This window comes from Eumetopias jubatus, unplaced genomic scaffold (assembly GCF_037043125.1).
Source record: "Eumetopias jubatus isolate StellerSeaLion01/CBP00866 unplaced genomic scaffold, mEumJub1_p1.0 scaffold_9, whole genome shotgun sequence".
NCBI classification, from domain to species: domain Eukaryota; kingdom Metazoa; phylum Chordata; class Mammalia; order Carnivora; family Otariidae; genus Eumetopias; species Eumetopias jubatus.
This window is the reverse complement of record NW_028274815.1, coordinates 41367275-41375394: the sequence shown is the minus strand read 5'-3', so window position 1 is coordinate 41375394 and position 8120 is coordinate 41367275. Positions and strand designations below refer to the sequence as shown.

Genomic DNA, 8120 nt, shown 5'->3' with positions numbered 1-8120 from the left:
TCAGCGTGGCCCTGAATTTTACGCCTCTTATTCCTTTGCCGCCTTTTTATAGTTCATCACTCAGTGTACTCACAAATATTGAAATATATTATTTCATTTTAGTTTCTTTAACCTTATAAGAAAAGGTAGTATACTATATATGTCATCTTCTGGGACTTACTTATCAGGCACCCATACTGATCAGTTTTGCCTCTGTTTGTAAATTTATTTTCCAGCATGCCTTATCTGGCATCTCTGTGTAGTTTGAATTCTCCTTTGAGTAAGGTTGTAATATTAGCAAATCAAAATAGCAGGATGCCCAGTTATATTTGAATTTCAAATAAATAATCCTTTTTTAACATAAGTACAGTCCCGTGCAATATTTGGGACATACTTATCCTAAAAAAATATAAGTTTTTTGTCTGCAATTCAAATTTGACTAAGCATCTGGCAATCCTACCTTTGACCCAGTGTGACATCTCACCAGTGCCCTCATTTCCCTCATTAATCAATAAGGTAGTATGTGGCTCCCGCGCCATGGCATGCAGGGAGGAGCCGCAGCTGCAGCACCCGCCGCCCGCCGCCTGCGTCTCAGCTTCTTACAACTACCTGGTGATCAGGGGCGGCTCGGGCGGGCTGGCCAGCACGCACAGGGCGGCCGAGCTGGGCGCTAGGGCCGCCGTGGTGGAGAGCCACAAGCTGGGTGGCGCATGTGTGAATGTTGGATGTGTACCCAAAAAGGTAATGTGGAACACAGCTGTCCATTCTGAATTCATGCACGATCACATTGATTACAGCTTTCAAAGTTGTGAGAGTAAATTCAATTGGCATGTCATAAAGGAAAAGCGTGATGCCTTTTTGAGCCGCCTGAATACCATCTATCAAAATAATCTAACCAAGTCCCATATAGAAATCATCCATGGCCACGCAGCGTTCACATGTGATCCCAAGCCCACAGTAGAGGTCAATGGGAACAAATACACTGCTCCTCACATCCTGATTGCCACAGGCTCCCGTCCTCAGGAGAGCCAGATCCCCGGTGCCTGCCTAGGAATAACCGGTGATGGATTTTTCCAACTGGAAGAATTGCCTGGCCGCAGTGTCACTGTTGGTGCAGGCAACATTGCTGTAGAGATAGCTGGGATTCTTTCCGCTCTGGGCTCAAAGACATCACTAATGATACGGCATGATAAGGTACTTAGAAATTTTGATTCAATTATCAGTTCAAACTGCACTGAAGAGCTGGAGAATTCTGGCATAGAAGGCCTGAAGTACTCACAGGTCAAGGAAGTTAAAAAGACTTCTTCAGGCTTGGAAGTTTGCATGATTACTTCAGTTCCTGGTAGGAAACCCACCTTGACCACGATTCCAGATGTTGACTGCCTGCTATGGGCCATTGGCGGGACCCAAACTCCAGTGGCCTGAATTTAAACAAAGTGGGGATTCAAACTGATGACAAAGGTCATATCATCGTAGATGAATTCCAGAATACCAGCGTAAAAGGCATCTATGCAGTTGGGGACGTGTGTGGAAAAGCTCTTCTTACTCCAGTTGCCATAGCTGCTGGCCGAAAACTTGCCCATAGACTTTTTGAATGCAAAGAAGATTCCAAATTAGACTATGAAAACATCCCCACGGTCGTCTTCAGCCACCCCCCGACTGGGACAGTGGGACTCACGGAAGATGAGGCCATTTATAAATATGGAAAAGAAAATGTGAAGACCTATTCAACCACCTTTACCCCAATGTATCACGCGGTTACCAAAAGGAAAACAAAATGTGTGATGAAAATCGTTTGTGCCACCGCCAAGGAAAAGGTGGTTGGGATCCATATGCAAGAAATCGGGTGTGATGAAATGCTGCAGGGTTTTGCTGTTGCAGTTAAAATGGGAGCAACAAAAGCTGACTTTGACAACACGGTTGCTATTCACCTTACCTCTTCAGAAGAACTGGTCACGCTTCGTTGAAAACCCAGAGACTTGTATGGTGGGCAGCTGGACCAGGAGACCCAAAAAGAACCAAATTACCACGTTTACTTACCACCGTTCCCATTTTATGTATTTCTTTATTGTAATCAGGAAATTCTGATAGTGGAAATTTTTCAGTGTGTAGTAGGACTTATTTATGTAATTAGAAAGTTGTTTTGTCATCCAGGGTTAATTTTCATTTGATTGCACCTCACAATATTTTAAAGTTTTGTTTTTTTTAATTTTTTATTGACAGCTCTGTGCTAGCTGGTTTTTTGTTTTGTTCTGTTTTGTTTTTGTTTGAGCCTCCTCCCAGCTAAAAAACTATATGAAGTATGGTTAATTAAGGTGTTTGAATGAATATCGCTTGCTGATTTTTATAGATGAAGATGACAGCAGGTCTGCATATTGCAAAGCTGCTTCAGTGATGTGACCTTTCTCCAAAAGCGTGTGACATGAGAGACCACCTTCCCTACTTTATTTCTTTTGCTTTAAATGATTAAAAATCATGTTCCTTTTATGAGATGAAAAAAAAATAAGGTAGTATGTGATATGTGTTCATTTCATAGAGGTATAAGAGTCTTGATTTTACTTTTAAAAATACAGGTAGTTCATTTGGGAAGTAAGAAAATAGGGAAGTGAGACAGGAAAGGGAAGTCAGCTAATAAGTGTACATTATAAAGTTAGTTAATACTGTGAGTAACTGGAGTTTTTGCTCGCTGGATGACTCCTAATCAGTATGGTACACATTCCTCAGAGTTATCTCAGCCATGGGTAGGAGAGGTGTAGTATTTATCCACCAACTCCTGTACTTAACACTCTGTCCCAGACCTTTCTCCTGATTGTAAACCATGTATCTGTGACTTGATGGCTGCTTTAAGAGAATGGTTCATTCCCAGCATGTCCAGCTTATCATGGGTTTGGCCAGTAGGCACTGATGTTGTAAAGACAAAAAACATAGACAGGCTACCACAACTTCAGCTGCATTGGCCAAATGTATACATTCCTCAAGATAATCACAAATACCTCCTTCTCTATGACACCTTTGTAGTTCCCAAGGTTGTTAATAGTCCTCGACTTTGCAACCTCTTTATCCTTCATAATGACTTCTTTAATAGAAGATTTGACTTATTTTTCTCAACATGTGTATCCTCTGAATACATTATATACTTCTGGAGGGTAGATAATCTTATTGGAATTTCTGGCCCTAACTCCTGGTAGATGATCTAGAAACCTATTGAATGAATGAGTGGGTAAATGAGTGAATAAATGAATGGGTGAGTGAGTGAATATATAGCAATTTGAGTGAGGAGGACAACTGGAGAAGGTTTCAGCAAAGAGTTACGTCTAAGCAGGATGATATTTATCCTTTACTGAAGGATAACAAAGAGTCTACCAAGATAGAGAAGTCACTTCAAGTAAGGAAATCATTGTAAGCAAATGAATGAAGATGATTTATATTCAGGAAGATGTTGTTTGCTCTTTTCAATAGCAACCATTTAACTTTCCCGTATATGTTGGGTGCTTTTCCACTCTTACACCTAAAGCATTTTAAAAGTCCAACCGCAAAGGTCTTTAAAAAGAATGACAAAGCTATGCTGTGATCATCTTTACCACAGCTTCTCCCGGAGTAAATATAACCCCAAAGCATCAGTAAATGTTCCATCTGAAGCTATTCAGCATTGACCAAAGAGGTCATAATTGCATCGTTGTATCTCCTATGCAATTAAAAATTTCACACCATCTTCAAGATTGGTGTATATACAAACTAGATAATTAAAGTCATTCTTTTTTGAGTCCTTTACCAGGAAATCCTCAAAAAATTCTTCCTTTTATTCTGATATACTATCAGAGTTCCCAACATATAAAATATTTTGTTTTGTAAACCTGATAATGAAAGCTTGAGTGCCTGCCTCTGTCACTCATTCCTGGGACTCACCAGTTTTTATTTTAAAAGCTGGAAGATGAGAAATTTAAAAAGCTGTACAAGTTGGCCAAATAAGAAGTATGGGAACCTGTAATTGAATAAGCATGACTAAGGTGACTAATAAGGTAACTGAAAACAAATACTTGGGCATAAATCAAGAAATGTTAATGGAGGATTTAAGATTTATGAAATATCTCTTACTATGTAGAATAAAGGAAAGCCAATGCCTGCTCTATGAAGCAATGGGGAATGTGGAAGACATTCTGGGCTTTACCAAAAAGCATACCAGTTCCTTTGATAATCAGAATTGACCAGTGGGACATGACAGGAAGCCAAGACTGTGTGGCTGAATCTTAGGGACAAAAACATAATTTTAAAAAATGGTCTTTGATGGGTTAATCACCAGTTTAATAAATTTAATATAAGAATGAAAGCAAACCCAGTCTTGATTGGAAGGAGCATTCATGTCTAATGGAGAGCCATTGTGTGTTTGTGTACGAGCATTCATGTGTTTGCTGATTGTGATCAAGTTCTGATGAGGAACCATGTTATGAATCTGGTAGATTCATTTATTTTGTAAATGGTCTTCAGCCAGTCCAGATGGTCCAGCCCACATCTCCAAGAGATAGCAATTAAAGTGTTCATGGTGAAATTATTTTAAGGCCTTGGCAAGATCCCTTTTATTGGGTTCAAAGAGATATAAGATACCCAATCTGTTTTCTCCCCTTGTTCTCTGTCAACTTCAATTTGCTTATCTATAAGATGGAAATTCCAATAGATTATAATACCTTAAATGACTATTCTAAATCAATCCCTCTATGAAAATTACTTACAGCAATGTAATAAGGAACTAGGGGGAGAAATTGAGAATTCCCTATTATAGAGCACCTGCACTAGTCATGAAGTGGTGTAGTGTTATTTGAAGGTGGACTTAGATTAGTTGTAAACCTGAGAGCAACCACCAAAATAGTTTTTAAAAGAAGTATGACTGATATGCTAAGAGAGAAGATAAAACAGAATCATGTAAAATGCTCAATTAAAAACAGAGAAGACAACTAGGACCTGTGCGCCGCCTCCACTGCCGTAGCCCCTCGCCGCCGCCACGTTCTCCGTCCGCGTCCCGCTCGCCACCATCGTGGACCCCCAGCAGCAGCAGCGGCTTCAGCTCTCGCCCCTCAAGGGGCTCAGCCTGGCGGACACGGAGAACACGCCCCCGAGGCTCAGCGGGACCCGCGTGCTGGCCGGCAACACCGCCGGGAGGATCTCCCCGGAGCCCGCCGAGCCGAAAACTAAGGTGCTTGGCCGCCGCGTGGAGGACGAGCCACTACTGAGAGAAAACCCTCGTCACTCTGTCATCTTCCCCATCGAGTACCGCGATATTTGGCAGATGTATAAGAAAGCTGAGGCTTCCTTTTGGACAGCTGAAAAGGTGGCTCTTTCCAAGGACATTCAGCCCCGGGAATCCCTGAAGCCTGAGGAGAGAGACTTTATATCCCACGTTCTGGCTTTCTTTGCAGCGAGTGATGGCATCGTAAATGAAAACTTGGTGGAGCGGTTTAGCCAAGAAGTTCAGATTACAGAAGCCCGCTGTTTCTGTGGCTTCCAATTTGCCATGGAAAACATCCATTCTGAGATGTACAGTCTCTCCTCGCTGACACTTATTATTAAAGATTCCAAAGAAAGGGAATTTCTCTTCAACGCCATCGAGACAATGCCTTGTGTAAAGAAGAAGGCAGATTGGGCCTTGCGTTGGACTGGGCCTACGGGGAACGGGTTGTGGCTTTTGCTGCTGTGGAAGGAATCCTCTTTCCTGGTTCTTTTGCGTCGTTATTCTGGCTCAAGAAACGCGGCCTGATGCCTGGCCTCGCCTTTTCCAATGAACTTATTAGCAGAGATGAGGGTTTACACTGTGACTTTGCCTGCCTGATGTTCAAACACCTGGTCCACAAACCTTCTGAGCAGAGAGTGAAGGAAATAATTATTAATGCCGTTCGGATAGAGCAGGAGTTCCTCACGGAGGCCTTGCCTGTGAAGCTCATTGGGATGAATTGCACATTAATGAAGCAGTATATTGAGTTCGTGGCAGACCGACTTATGCTGGAGCTAGGTTTTGGCAAGGTTTTCAGAGTAGAAGATCCATTTGACTTTATGGAGAATATTTCACTGGAAGGGAAGACTAACTTCTTTGAGAAGAGAGTAGGCAAGTATCAGAGGATGGGAGTGATGTCAAGTCCAACAGAGAATTCTTTTACCTTGGTTGCTGACTTCTAAGAGAAATGAAGATGTGCTAATAAGAGCACATCTTGCTGATTTTTTTTCCCCTTTCTCATCCAAAAAAAAAAAAAAAAAAAACCAGCTACTTGAAGTGTATCAAACCAGCTACCCCATGAATTTTCCATAACGTTCATTAATAGTATTGTTAAAACTGTGTAGCTACCTCAAAAGCAAGCCTGTTGATTAGTGATGCTAGTTGTCTCACCTAGAAAGAAGCATAGACAAAAGCTACTCGGATTCTTAGGAAAGACCTTGGCCGTGTTTGGCTTTTGCAGGCAGGCTGGCTCTCCGTGAGTTCACCGTGGCTCTTAGTGGCAGTCAGGGCTCAACGTGTGTGGACCCTGGAGTGAGTCAGATCCAGCAGGATTAATCAGTCAGTTACTCAGAGGCCCTTGGGAGGGCTCAGCCTCGGTGCTTCAAAGCAAATTTTAAAATTTACTTACTGATTTGTATATAAAACGGGCACTTTACGTACAAATAAACAAGAGTTTGTACTGTTGAAATAAAGGCGTGATTTAACCTAATTTTTAGGTTTCTAGCCCACATGCAAAGCCTTCTATTGACCACTAATGGGAGCTGGTCTGGAATTGACTACGTGGCCAAAGTCTGTCAAACCTGTGCAGATCAAGCACGTTAATTTCTATTCTTTATTTTCTAGAATGAATGGATGTGCTCTTTGATCGACTTCAAAGTCAGCCCTGCACATACCTAGGTATTAGCTAGTTGGTGCCACAAAGAAGACAGGTTGTGGTTTTTATTTCGGAGGCCAGGTCGAGTGTTGTGGAATGAGAGCAAGGGGAAAGGAGCTTCTGACTTAAATCATTGGCGCTTGAAATGTGATGCAGGCTGTCTTCTGGTCACCTGGGGGCGTGAGAGGGGCAGGATCCTCTTATTTTCCCCAACTTCAAGCTCTTAACGAAGATCTTTAGATCCTTCCTTAGCTATAGGATCTGAGATAATATTGTAAATTGATTTCCAATCATCCTTGCACAAAATGCCCCACTGAGGATCTTGCTCCAATTAAGTGGCACAACCAGGACTGAAGTTGGCTCCCCGAAAAGCTGAGCATGTATTCCGATTTGGTTGAATTTGTAAGTAGGTACTGTTGCCCTATTTCATTTATATTTACTACATGTTTTTTAAGTTAGAACTATTTTTTTTTTTACTGTGTATGTCTTTTTATGTCTGTGGTTCATAGTTTGAAATAATTGCCCAGTTAGTGCAGTTCATGATTGAAGCAGCTAGAATTCAGTGCAGTTACTTCCAGCATCAACCTCAGTCTGCGCATTTACCTTATTGGATTCCTGACCTTCAGGAGAAAACTTGAGTTGCATGAGCTATATTAACACGTGCTCTAGTCACATCGTAATTTTAGATTGATAGTATATGATAATATACTTAATAGGGCTAGTTTGAATCGACCTGCCTTAGTTTCCCCCTGCCTTCTCCTTTCCCCTCCCCCCCAAAAAAACCAGCCCAGCCATGATGTTAGGTGGAAGGTGGTAGATGATACGCACTGATCCTTTGGCTGCATTTGTTAACCTGTTGTATTTTGTTGGCTGATCACTGGCCTGTTCTATTGTCAGTTTTTTCATTTATTGTATAAATTGTCAAATAGTAAATTTAACAATTTCTGTAACAGGGGCTTTCTATCTTTTTAAATTATTGTTACCTAAAGTAAATCCAGATTATGTGGTTCTTACATTTGTGCAACACAAAAGTGAATAAACGATTTTGCCGCGCGAAAAATAAATAAATAAATAAATAAATAAATAAAAACAGAGAAGACAGCCAAAGTGGTAGAAACAAAGAAAAAAATGAAACATTTAAGAAACAGTTATAAGCATGCTAAATATTAATGCAACGGCACCAATAATCATTTTAAATATGAACAAGCTAAGTACACCGAATAAAAGAAGGAATTGTCCACAGAGTAGATAAAAAATGATCCGGTCACTTCAGGTAGATAAACC

General features: G+C 41.1%; 2 pseudogenes; both read left to right on the top strand.

The window, feature by feature from the left end:
• The first annotated feature begins 513 nt into the window (after positions 1 to 513).
• LOC114223468 (glutathione reductase, mitochondrial pseudogene) lies at positions 514 to 1983 on the top strand (annotated as a pseudogene).
• A 3262-nt stretch (positions 1984 to 5245) lies between these two features.
• Positions 5246 to 6144, top strand: LOC114223453 (ribonucleoside-diphosphate reductase subunit M2 pseudogene; annotated as a pseudogene).
• Positions 6145 to 8120: the final 1976 nt, after the last annotated feature.